Source organism: Rhipicephalus microplus, unplaced genomic scaffold (assembly GCF_043290135.1).
Source record: "Rhipicephalus microplus isolate Deutch F79 unplaced genomic scaffold, USDA_Rmic scaffold_355, whole genome shotgun sequence".
NCBI lineage: Eukaryota > Metazoa > Arthropoda > Arachnida > Ixodida > Ixodidae > Rhipicephalus > Rhipicephalus microplus.
Window position 1 is genome coordinate 87,501 of NW_027464922.1, and position 12,500 is coordinate 100,000.

The window sequence follows — 12,500 nt, forward strand, 5'->3', positions numbered from 1 at the left end:
GCCTGGCTGGCGGCCCACTCACTCGATCGCCATGTCTGTTTGCCACAGTTTTCCCGGTGGTGCCGCACCCGGGCTCGCCCCGGCTGACGCAGTTTTCGCGCCGCCCCGGCTGACGCGGTTTCGTGCCGCCCCGGCAGACGCGGTTTTCGCGCCGCCCCGGCTGACGCGGTTTCGTGCCGCCCCGGCAGACGCAGTTCGGACTTAGCACTTTTCGGCTGTGCCTGGCTGGCGGCCCACTCACTCGATCGCCATGTCTGTTTGCCACAGTTTTCCCGGTGGTGCCGCACCCGGGCTCGCCCCGGCAGACGCGTTTTTTTTTTTCTTTCGCCCCGGCTGACGCAGTTTTCGCGCCGCCCCGGCTGACGCGGTTTCGTGCCGCCCCGGCAGACGCGGTTTTTTTGCACCGCCCCGGCTGACGCGGTTTTTGCCGCCCCGGCTGACGCAGTTCGGACTTGGCACTTTTTGGCTGAGCCTGGCTGGTGGCCCACTCACTCGATCGCCATGTCTGTTAGCCACAGTTTTCCCGGTGGTGCCGCACCCGGGCTCGCCCCGGCTGACGCAGTTTTCGCGCCGCCCCGGCAGACGCGGTTTTCGCGCCGCCCCGGCTGACGCGGTTTTTGCCGCCCCGGCTGACGCAGTTCGGACTTGGCACTTTTTGGGCTGAGCCTGGCTGGCGGCCCACTCACTCGATCGCCATGTCTGTTTGCCACAGTCTTCCCGGTGGTGCCGCACCCGGGCTCGCCCCGGCAGACGCGTTTTTTTTTTCTTTCGCCCCGGCAGACGTGGTTCCCCCCCCCCCCCTTTTCGCTCGCCCCGGCTGACGAGGTTTTCGCGCCGCCCCGGCTGACGCAGTTTTCGCGCCGCCCCGGCTGACGCGGTTTCGTGCCGCCCCGGCTGACGCGGTTTTCGCGCCGCCCCGGCTGACGCGGTTTTTGCGTCGCCCCGGCTGACACGGTTCGGACTTTGCACTTTTCGGCTGTGCCTGGCTGGCGGCCCACTCACTCGATCGCCATGTCTGTTTGCCACAGTTTTCCCGGTGGTGCCGCACCCGGGCTCGCCCCGGCTGACGCAGTTTTCGCGCCGCCCCGGCTGACGCGGTTTCGTGCCGCCCCGGCAGACGCGGTTTTCGCGCCGCCCCGGCTGACGCGGTTTCGTGCCGCCCCGGCAGACGCAGTTCGGACTTAGCACTTTTCGGCTGTGCCTGGCTGGCGGCCCACTCACTCGATCGCCATGTCTGTTTGCCACAGTTTTCCCGGTGGTGCCGCACCCGGGCTCGCCCCGGCTGACGCAGTTTTCGCGCCGCCCCGGCTGACGCGGTTTCGTGCCGCCCCGGCAGACGCGGTTTTCGCGCCGCCCCGGCTGACGCGGTTTCGTGCCGCCCCGGCAGACGCAGTTCGGACTTAGCACTTTTCAGCTGTGCCTGGCTGGCGGCCCACTCACTCGATCGCCATGTCTGTTTGCCACAGTTTTCCCGGTGGTGCCGCACCCGGGCTCGCCCCGGCAGACGCGTTTTTTTTTTTTTCTTTCGCCCCGGCTGACGCAGTTTTCGCGCCGCCCCGGCTGACGCGGTTTCGTGCCGCCCCGGCAGACGCGGTTTTTTGCGCCGCCCCGGCTGACGCGGTTTTTGCCGCCCCGGCTGACGCAGTTCGGACTTAGCACTTTTCGGCTGTGCCTGGCTGGCGGCCCACTCACTCGATCGCCATGTCTGTTTGCCACAGTTTTCCCGGTGGTGCCGCACCCGGGCTCGCCCCGGCTGACGCAGTTTTCGCGCCGCCCCGGCTGACGCGGTTTCGTGCCGCCCCGGCAGACGCGGTTTTCGCGCCGCCCCGGCTGACGCGGTTTCGTGCCGCCCCGGCAGACGCAGTTCGGACTTAGCACTTTTCGGCTGTGCCTGGCTGGCGGCCCACTCACTCGATCGCCATGTCTGTTTGCCACAGTTTTCCCGGTGGTGCCGCACCCGGGCTCGCCCCGGCTGACGCAGTTTTCGCGCCGCCCCGGCTGACGCGGTTTCGTGCCGCCCCGGCAGACGCGGTTTTCGCGCCGCCCCGGCTGACGCGGTTTCGTGCCGCCCCGGCAGACGCAGTTCGGACTTAGCACTTTTCGGCTGTGCCTGGCTGGCGGCCCACTCACTCGATCGCCATGTCTGTTTGCCACAGTTTTCCCGGTGGTGCCGCACCCGGGCTCGCCCCGGCAGACGCAGTTTTCGCGCCGCCCCGGCAGACGCGGTTTTCGCGCCGCCCCGGCTGACGCGGTTTTTGCCGCCCCGGCTGACGCAGTTCGGACTTGGCACTTTTTGGGCTGAGCCTGGCTGGCGGCCCACTCACTCGATCGCCATGTCTGTTTGCCACAGTCTTCCCGGTGGTGCCGCACCCGGGCTCGCCCCGGCAGACGCGTTTTTTTTTCTTTCGCCCCGGCAGACGTGGTTCCCCCCCCCCCCTTTTCGCTCGCCCCGGCTGACGAGGTTTTCGCGCCGCCCCGGCTGACGCAGTTTTCGCGCCGCCCCGGCTGACGCGGTTTCGTGCCGCCCCGGCTGACGCGGTTTTCGCGCCGCCCCGGCTGACGCGGTTTTTGCGTCGCCCCGGCTGACACGGTTCGGACTTTGCACTTTTCGGCTGTGCCTGGCTGGCGGCCCACTCACTCGATCGCCATGTCTGTTTGCCACAGTTTTCCCGGTGGTGCCGCACCCGGGCTTGCCCCGGCAGACGCGTTTTTTTTTTTTCTTTTCGCCCCGGCTGACGCAGTTTTCGCCCCGCCCCGGCTGACGCGGTTTCGTGCCGCCCCGGCAGACGCGGTTTTTTGCGCCGCCCCGGCTGACGCGGTTTTTGCCGCCCCGGCTGACGCAGTTCGGACTTTGCACTTTTTGGCTGAGCCTGGCTGGCGGCCCACTCACTCGATCGCCATGTCTGTTTGCCACAGTTTTCCCGGTGGTGCCGCACCCGGGCTCGCCCCGGCAGACGCGTTTTTTTTTTTCCTTCGCCCCGGCAGACGTGGTTCCCCCCCCCCCCCTCCGTCTTTCTTTTTGTTTTTTTTTTCGCCGCGGCTGAAGTGGATTTTTCGGTGCCTCGACGCCCCGGTAGTCGCGGTTTTTCCGTTTCCGCACGGCCCCGGCTGACGCTGCTCGGTCACAGTCGCCTTTTGTGAGGATTGCAGACTTCTTGAGCGCGGGTGTTTTTTTTTTGTTGTTGTTGTTGTTTTATTACGCATTCGCTCCAGCAGACGCTGTTTAGACTTTTTGTTTCCTCTTTTATCCTGCGACGAGGTGACGAGGTTTATTCGGTGCCCCGCCGCCCCGGCTGAAGTGATTTTTCCTGTCCCGTGCCGCCCCGGCTGACGCGGTTGGGACTTCGCGTTTGTTCGGCCGCCACGGGTTTTGGCGCACTCGCTCGGTTGCTTGTTGTTGCCACTTGTTGCGAACCCAGGTTTCTTGAGCGAGCGCGGGCGTTTTTTCTTCCTTTCTTTCTTTGTTCTATGTGTTAGCGAATCGGCCTTTAATATCACACGAGGACTCACAACCAACAATTTTCAGTTTGAAGTGTAAAAAATCTGCAGGTGTTGACGTAACTGACTTGCCCCGTACCCTTGAGTACATCCATGAAGTTCTCGTAGTACTACTAAATCGCATTATTCCAAGTGGAGAAATTCCCATAAACTTGCAAACCTCTACACGAAAATCGGTGCGCGTGATAAAGTTGAAAATTATCGTCCGATATCAAATGTGCCTTCTATAACACAAATTCTAGGAAAAAAAAAAAAAAACACTTGTTCGCCGTTCTCTGCGCCGTGACTGGCAGCACTCCGGCGAAGCGAAACGGGGTCGATTCGAGCACGATATCGGCGTCTTTCGACGTGCTCGCCGGCGACCGTCGCACGAGTACGTCGCACGAGCGCGTCTGCCGGGGCGCCGTTTGCGAAGCCGACGCAAAAGTGGGAACCGCCGCTCGGATGATCGCCGCTTTCGGCAGAGTGAGTGTTGGCACTCCGGGGAAGCGAAACAGCGTGAATGCGCCCACGAAATCGGCGTATTTTGAAGTGCCCGCCGGCGACCGTCGCACGAGTACGGTAAACCGCGTCAGCCGGGGCGTAGTTCGGGACGCCGACGAAAAAGTGGGAAGCGCAACTCGGATCTTCGCCGTTTTTGCAGGAGTGAGTGGCGGCCCTCCTGCGAGACCAAGAAGCATCGATTCGTGCACGAATTCGGCGCCTTTCGACGTGATCGCCGGCGACCGTCGCTCGAGTAGGGCAAACCGCGTCTGCCGGGGCGGGCTTCGGGACGCCGATGCGAAAGTGGGAAACGCTGCTCGGATGTTCGCCGTTTTTGGCCGAGTGAGTGCTGGCACTCGGGCGAAGCCAAACGGGGCCGATTACGGCACGATATCGGCGTCTTTCGACGTGCCCGGCGGCGACCGTCGCACGAGTACGGTAAACCGCGTCAGCCCGGGCGGAGTTCGGGACGCCGATGCGAAAGTGGAGAACGCCGCTCGGATCTTCGCCGTTTTTGGAGGAGTGAGTGGCGGCACTCCGGAGAAGCCAAGGAGCGCCAATTAGCGCACGATATCGGCGTCTTTCGACGCGCTCGCCGGCGACCGTCGAACGAGTAGGGCAAACCGCGTCTGCCGGGGCGGGGTTTACGACGCCGACGCAAAAGTGGGAACCGCCGCTCGGATGTTGGCCGTTTTTGGCAGAGTGAGTGCTGGCACACCGGCGACGCGAAAGAGCGCGAAAGCGCCCACGAAAGTGGCGTATTTGGACGTGCTTGACGGCGACCGCTGCAGGAGTACGAAAAACCACGTCAGCCGGGGCGAGCGACCCACGGCGGTCTGGGTGCTTATCGCTGCTATTATAGGGGCACCCCGGCAGACGCAGAAAAAAAAAATTTTTTTTCGACCTTCTTTTTTGCTGGTCGAGCTCGGGTAACCCAGGTCGCAATGGGAGCCGCGCACGAAAGCGGCGTCGCGAGACGCGTTCGCGGTCGCTAGTCGCACGAGCTCGGCAACCGCGTCAGCCGGCGCGGAGTTCGGGATGCCGACGGCTAAGTGGGTACCGCTGCTCGGATGTTCGCCGTTTTTGGCCGAGTGAGTGCTGGCACTCCGGCGAAGCGAAACGGGGCCGATTCGGGCACGATATCGGCGTATTTCGACGTGCTCGCCGGCGACCGTCGCACGAGTACGGCAAAGCGCGTCTGCCGGGGCGAGGTTTGCGATGCCGACGAAAAAGTGGGAAGCGCCGCTCGGATCTTCGCCGTTTTTGCAGGAGTGAGTGGCGGCCCTCCTGCGAGACCAAGAAGCATCGACTCGCGCACGATATCGGTGTCTTTCGACGTGCCCGCCGGCCACCGCCGCACGAGTACGGCAAACCGCGTATGCCGGGGCGGGGTTGGCGACGCCGACGCAAAAGTGGGAACCGCCACTAGGATGTTCGCCGTTTTTGGCAGAGTGAGTGCTGGCACACCGGCGACGCGAAAGAGCGCGAAAGCGCCCACGAAAGTGGCGTATTTGGACGTGCTTGACGGCGACCGCTGCAGGAGTACGAAAAACCACGTCAGCCGGGGCGAGCGACCCACGGCGGTCTGGGTGCTTATCGCTGCTATTATAGGGGCACCCCGGCAGACGCAGAAAAAAAAAATTTTTTTTCGACCTTCTTTTTTGCTGGTCGAGCTCGGGTAACCCAGGTCGCAATGGGAGCCGCGCACGAAAGCGGCGTCGCGAGACGCGTTCGCGGTCGCTAGTCGCACGAGCTCGGCAACCGCGTCAGCCGGCGCGGAGTTCGGGATGCCGACGGCTAAGTGGGTACCGCTGCTCGGATGTTCGCCGTTTTTGGCCGAGTGAGTGCTGGCACTCCGGCGAAGCGAAACGGGGCCGATTCGGGCACGATATCGGCGTATTTCGACGTGCTCGCCGGCGACCGTCGCACGAGTACGGCAAAGCGCGTCTGCCGGGGCGAGGTTTGCGATGCCGACGAAAAAGTGGGAAGCGCCGCTCGGATCTTCGCCGTTTTTGCAGGAGTGAGTGGCGGCCCTCCTGCGAGACCAAGAAGCATCGACTCGCGCACGATATCGGTGTCTTTCGACGTGCCCGCCGGCCACCGCCGCACGAGTACGGCAAACCGCGTATGCCGGGGCGGGGTTGGCGACGCCGACGCAAAAGTGGGAACCGCCACTAGGATGTTCGCCGTTTTTGGCAGAGTGAGTGCTGGCACTCCGGCGAAGCGAAAGAGCGCGAATGCGCCCACGAAAGTGGCGTGTTTGGACGTGCTTGACGACGACCACCGCAGGAAAACGAAAAACCACGTCAGCCGGGGCGAGCGACCCATGGCGGTCTGGGTGCTTATCGCTGCTATTATAGGGGCACCCCGGCAGACGCAAAAAAAAAAAAATTTTTTTTTCGACATTCTTTCTTGCTCGTCGACCTCGGGTGACCCAGGTCGCAGTGGGAGCCGCGCACGAAAGCGGCGTCGCGAGACGGCTTCGCGGTCGCTAGTCGCACGAGCTCGGCAACCGCGTCTGCCGGGGCGGAGTTCGGGACGCCGACGGCTAAGTGGGAACCGCCGCTCGGATGTTCGCCGTTTGTGGCCGAGTGAGTGCTGGCACTCCGGCGAAGCCAAACGGGGCCGATTCCGGCACGATATCGGCGTCTTTCTACGTGCTCGCCGGCGACCGTCGCACGAGTACGGCAAAGTGCGTCTGCCGGGGCGGGGTTTGCGACGCGTACGCAATAGTGAGAACCGTCGCTCGGATGTTCGTCGTCTTTCGCCGAGCCAGTGCTGGCACTCCGGCGAAGCCGAACGGAGCCGATTCGGGCACGATATCGGCGTCTTTCCACGTGCTCGCCGGCGACCGTCGCACGAGTACGGTAAACCGCGTCAGCCGGGGCGGAGTTCGGGACGCCGATGCGAAAGTGGGAAGCGCCGCTCGGATCTTCGCCGTTTTTGGAGGAGTCAGTGGCGGCACTCCGGTGAAGCCAAGGTGCGCCAATTCGCGCACGATATCGGCGTCTTTCGACGTGCCCGCCGGCCACCGTCGCACGAGTACGGCAAACCTCGTCTGCCGGGGCGGGGTTTGCGACGCCGACGCAAAAGTGGGAACCGCCGCTCGGATGTTCGCCGTTTTTGGCAGAGTGAGTGCTGGCACTCCGGCGAAGCGAAAGAGCGTGAATGCGCCCACGAAAGTAGCGTATTTGGACGTGCTTGACGGCGACCGCCGCAGGAGTACGAAAAACCACGTCAGCCGGGGCGAGCGACCCACGGCGGTCTGGGTGCTTATCGCTGCTATTATAGGGGCACCCCGGCAGACGCAGAAAGAAAAAAAAAAAAAAATGGGGACATGGCGTGCGTCACCGTGCGGCTTCGCAGCGTTGCCGAAGTCGCCGAGCCCTTCGACTGAGCCGAACGGCGGACAGGGAACGTTGGTCGGCCGTTCTAACCTGTCGGTGCCACGCCGAGACGTCGTTAAGGAAAACCGCGTCGTGGGCCTCTACGACGCCGTCGAGTCGTTGTACGTTTGGTGTCCAGCGTGTCGGCGGCGAGTAGCGGACACGTCGTTCACGACTTCGGTCTTTCGCAGTCGACGCGAACTTGCGGAGAGTCGTGGTGCCTCACGTTTTCGGCAGAAACCGCGGCGGAATTTTCCCGTGCGTGCGCGCACGACCTCGGTGCTGTGCCGTCAGCGTAGTGTTGCACAAACTCGTGGCCTACCCAAGGTGCGGTACGTTTGCGGCCGTATCCTCGGTGGGAATTTCGTGAGTAGGGTCGCAAATTCTACGACCTCGGCGGGTTTGAGAGCGACGTAGACTTGTGGCACGCTCAACGTGCCACACGTTTCGGGGCACACCCGCGGTGAAATTTTCTCGAGTACGCTCGTATTAGTGCCCAAGGAGGTCTGGGTACTTATCGCTGCTATTATGTGGGGGTTCTCGTGAGCGGCGTACGCGAAAGCGACCGGGTGTCTGATATGCGGCGGGCTTCGGCCTCGTCAAGCGTGTCCTCGGGTCTGCTCCAGGGGAATCCACGGCAGTCGTCTGCAGCCTCATCCGCTTGATGCGTTAGGGGCTGGTTGTCGGACGGTGCCGTTTTACCACGATATCGAGGTGTGTTCCGTGTCGTCCTCGGGCGATTCAGATGCGAAAGCGCCGAAGACGCGGGCGGACCCGTCGTCTGGCGGCTTTGCAGTCTCGGCTCCGTTGCTAGTTCCGGCCGGTCCACCGACAGTGCAGCGGGCTTGGGCAACCCGCACGGCGCGACCGAGTCGATGCAACGAAAAAGAGCGAGCATGAACGTGCTTCTTGCCGCACGGCTCCCACTCGTCTTTCGGGAAGGTTGTGCCGTAGCGAGCTCGAACGCCGTCATCTCGGAGTGCAAAATAAGCGTGTTGGGGCGCCTGAAGGTGGCCTCCGCCGCACACAGACTGCGTCCGGCCCGCCGAAGGCGAGGACGGACGCGCAGTCGAACGATTACCTGGTTGATCCTGCCAGTAATCATATGCTTGTCTCAAAGATTAAGCCATGCATGTCTAAGTACATGCCGAAATAAGGCGAAACCGCGAATGGCTCATTAAATCAGTTATGGTTCCTTAGATCGTTTCTTCCTACTTGGATAACTGTGGCAATTCTAGAGCTAATACATGCAGTGAGCCTGGAGCCCTTTGGGTAACGGGTGCTTTTATTAGACCAAGATCGATCGGGTTTCGGCCCGTATTGTGTGGTGACTCTGGATAACTTTGTGCTGATCGCATGGCCACGAGCCGGCGACGTTTCTTTCAAGTGTCTGCCTTATCAACTTTCGATGGTAGGTTACTTGCTTACCATGGTTGTTACGGGTAACGGAGAATCAGGGTTCGATTCCGGAGAGGGAGCCTGAGAAACGGCTACCACATCCAAGGAAGGCAGCAGGCGCGCAAATTACCCACTCCCGGCACGGGGAGGTAGTGACGAAAAATAACAATACGGGACTCTTTTGAGGCCCCGTAATTGAAATGAGTACACTCTAAATCCTTTAACGAGGATCAATTGGAGGGCAAGTCTGGTGCCAGCAGCCGCGGTAATTCCAGCTCCAATAGCGTATACTAAAGCTGCTGCGGTTAAAAAGCTCGTAGTTGGATCTCAGTTCCAGACGAGTAGTGCATCTACCCGATGCGACGGCTCGGACTGAACATCATGCCGGTTCTTTCTTGGTGCACTTCATTGTGTGCCTCGAGATGGCCGGTGCTTTTACTTTGAAAAAATTAGAGTGCTCAACGCAGGCGAGTCGCCTGAATAAACTTGCATGGAATAATAGAACAAGACCTCGTTTCTGTTCTGTTGGTTTTTGGAATACGAGGTAATGATTAAGAGGGACGGACGGGGGCATTCGTATTGCGGCGCTAGAGGTGAAATTCTTGGACCGTCGCAAGACGAACTACTGCGAAAGCATTTGCCAAGAATGTTTTCATTGATCAAGAACGAAAGTCAGAGGTTCGAAGGCGATCAGATACCGCCCTAGTTCTGACCATAAACGATGCCAACCAGCGATCCGCCTGAGTTACTCAAATGACTCGGCGGGCAGCTTCCGGGAAACCAAAGTATTTGGGTTCCGGGGGAAGTATGGTTGCAAAGCTGAAACTTAAAGGAATTGACGGAAGGGCACCACCAGGAGTGGAGCCTGCGGCTTAATTTGACTCAACACGGGAAAACTTACCCGGCCCGGACACTGGGAGGATTGACAGATTGAGAGCTCTTTCTTGATTCGGTGGATGGTGGTGCATGGCCGTTCTTAGTTGGTGGAGCGATTTGTCTGGTTAATTCCGATAACGAACGAGACTCTAGCCTATTAAATAGGTGCGGGGTTCCCAGCACCTTACAACCTTCTTAGAGGGACAAGCGGCTCCTAGCCGCACGAAACAGAGCAATAACAGGTCTGTGATGCCCTTAGATGTCCGGGGCCGCACGCGCGCTACACTGAAGGAAGCAGCGTGTCTTTATCCCTGTCTGAAAAGACTGGGTAACCCGTGGAACTTCTTTCGTGATTGGGATAGGGGCTTGCAATTGTTCCCCTTGAACGAGGAATTCCCAGTAAGCGCGAGTCATAAGCTCGCGTTGATTACGTCCCTGCCCTTTGTACACACCGCCCGTCGCTACTACCGATTGAATGATTTAGTGAGGTCTTCGGACCGATGTCCGGCGCGGCCTTTCGGTTGCGCCGGTCTGTTGGAAAGATGACCAAACTTGATCATTTAGAGGAAGTAAAAGTCGTAACAAGGTTTCCGTAGGTGAACCTGCGGAAGGATCATTAACGGATTGTGAAGGGTGAGCGCCTCAGCTGCGTCTGCGCCCGACACTTTCTGCCGCTGACCCCGTTTGGACGCGGGGTCGGCTTTTCCCCACGGGGCTGCCTGAATGTGGAGCGGCACCCCGTGACAAATTGTTGCGCCCAGCGGACGCCAACACCGCGACCTTGGACGGTCGGCCAGGTGGCGGACGCGGGTACAAACGGCGCAACGCACTCATAGGTCGGCTTTCGACCCGCCACTGCACCGTGGCTCGAAGCGCTCGAAATGCGCGACCCGACCGCTGCGGGACCGCCTAGTACTGTAAACAGGAGCGGCGGAGCGCGAACGGCGAGTCGTGGTTACGTCGGTAGAAGGCGAGGCTGCGCGTTCCCGAAACGCCAGCCGAGTGCCCTCCCGACCGTTCGAGCGTGCAAGAACGAGACCCGACAATCGCGCGGCGACTGCCAAGTACGAGAGGAACGGCACAAGCGTCGGCGGTCGGTCAAGGAACTGGCGATGTGACGGGTCCGCTGTGCACCAGTGCATACCGTCCCGCCGTCCGCGGCAAGCGCCTCCGCGTCCTCGGGTGACGGAGGCTGCCGGTCGGTTCTTGCAGGCGAGGGATCTCGCTGGCACCGGTTCGCGTTGACGCGCGGCCGGTCATGGCACGGCGATGCGACGGCCGAGGTGCGCAGTACTCGATGGAGGAACCGCACGCTCCGATGACCGTCCCGCCCTCCGCGGCGTATGCGTACCGACCGTAATGGTTGCAGCAGCGCCGGCCGGCTTTTGAATTCGCCACACGAAACACGGTGCGAGATCGCGGTTAGGGGAGCGTCGACGTTGCCAGGCGTTTTGCTTGCTGCCGAGGGAAAGGCGGCACGGCCACGTCGCGCTCGTCGCGATTAGCGGGTCTGCGCGCTTTGGGAAGGTGCCGCAACGACTTGCCGAAAGAGGAAGCACGGAAGAACGAGGGACTTGGACGTCCCGACAATTGAACGCACTTGCGGCCAGGCCCTTGCTGGCTTCGTTCTTCCGCCTCGAGTAGGCTCGTACGCGGCTCCGGCGCCGAAAGTGGTCCTTGGCACCGACTTCGGTGGACGTGGGAAGTGCCGCGCAAGTACGGCGCGCCTGGCTCCACCTGTTGGCTAAAGTAGGCAGCCGGATCGGCATTTTGGTGTGCGGTGGCAAACCGTGGATGCGAAAAAAGCTTGTGCGATTTCGTGGAACAAAAAGCGGGGGTCCCCCTTTTTATGCGGAGGAGACCGACCCGCCTGCCGTGGTGAACCGCGACGCCACGGTAAAAACGGGAGAGGCTTGTCGATGGGACCGTGCATCCCGCGCTCCACGGAGGCCGGGAGGCGGCCGCCCGAGGAAATGTGTAGCCGTCGAGGCCCGCATCTGCGTGCACTCTTATCCAAATGGGTGTACCGCAGGCATTTTCTGGTTAGGCGGGCCAATGAGAGCGAGCACACAACGATACCTACGGGTCCGGCTTGGAGAACCGGCTTCGACGCCTCCCGAGTATTTATAGAGGGGTGGACCACGAAAGCACTCGCAAGTAGCGAAAGCGAAACGCCGTCCGAAACACACCGTTTGCTCGATTTGCGGCAGCCGAAAAAGGCGCGGCAGAGTTTTGGAGTCCAAGCGTGCGCTGAAAAGCGCCCTTCTTGGCCACTGTTTGGCCGAGTGCCAGAAACGTTTGGTTTTGACTGTACGGAATTGAACAAACACTTTTTCACGACTCTAAGCGGTGGATCACTCGGTTCTCGAGTCGATGAAGAACGCAGCCAGCTGCGAGACTTGGTGTGAATTGCAGGACACACTGAGCACTGATTCTTTGAACGCACATTGCGGCCTTGGGTCTTCCCTTGGCTTCGTCTGTCTGAGGGTCGGATCACATATCAAGAGAGCCTTCGGCGCACAAGGGAACGTGAGCCGTCGACTCGTTTTGACCGCGTCGGCAACACGGACAGCACGCTGAACACCTCACAGCGAGCGCCAACAGCGGCCACTCAAGGGCGAGACGGTGGCGACCGTCGTGCCAGAGCCCAACCGAAACGGGGGCGACCGACTGCATTGAGGATGTGGCACCTCGTTGAGACCGCCGCAGGACTTCGAGTCGGAAGGAAGCCTGCAGGGAAAGTGCGGTCGAGGTTGCGTACTCCTCTCTGCGACCGGGCGCGCAAGAGCTGCGAGAGCCACGGACGCGCAACTTTAACGCACGGTAAACACGAGGAGCGAAAGCCGGCCAGCAAAGCTT

The 12,500-nt window shown here is 61.3% G+C and overlaps 2 non-coding genes across 2 annotated transcripts; both read left to right on the forward strand.

The window, feature by feature from the left end:
* Window positions 1-8,445: 8,445 nt before the first annotated feature.
* LOC142793968 (small subunit ribosomal RNA) lies at window positions 8,446-10,260 on the forward strand. The gene has a single exon (XR_012891969.1). It is a non-coding gene; the product is annotated as a small subunit ribosomal RNA (ribosomal RNA).
* A 1,719-nt stretch (window positions 10,261-11,979) lies between these two features.
* LOC142793977 (5.8S ribosomal RNA) lies at window positions 11,980-12,132 on the forward strand. The gene has a single exon (XR_012891975.1). It is a non-coding gene; the product is annotated as a 5.8S ribosomal RNA (ribosomal RNA).
* The last annotated feature ends 368 nt before the right edge of the window (window positions 12,133-12,500 follow it).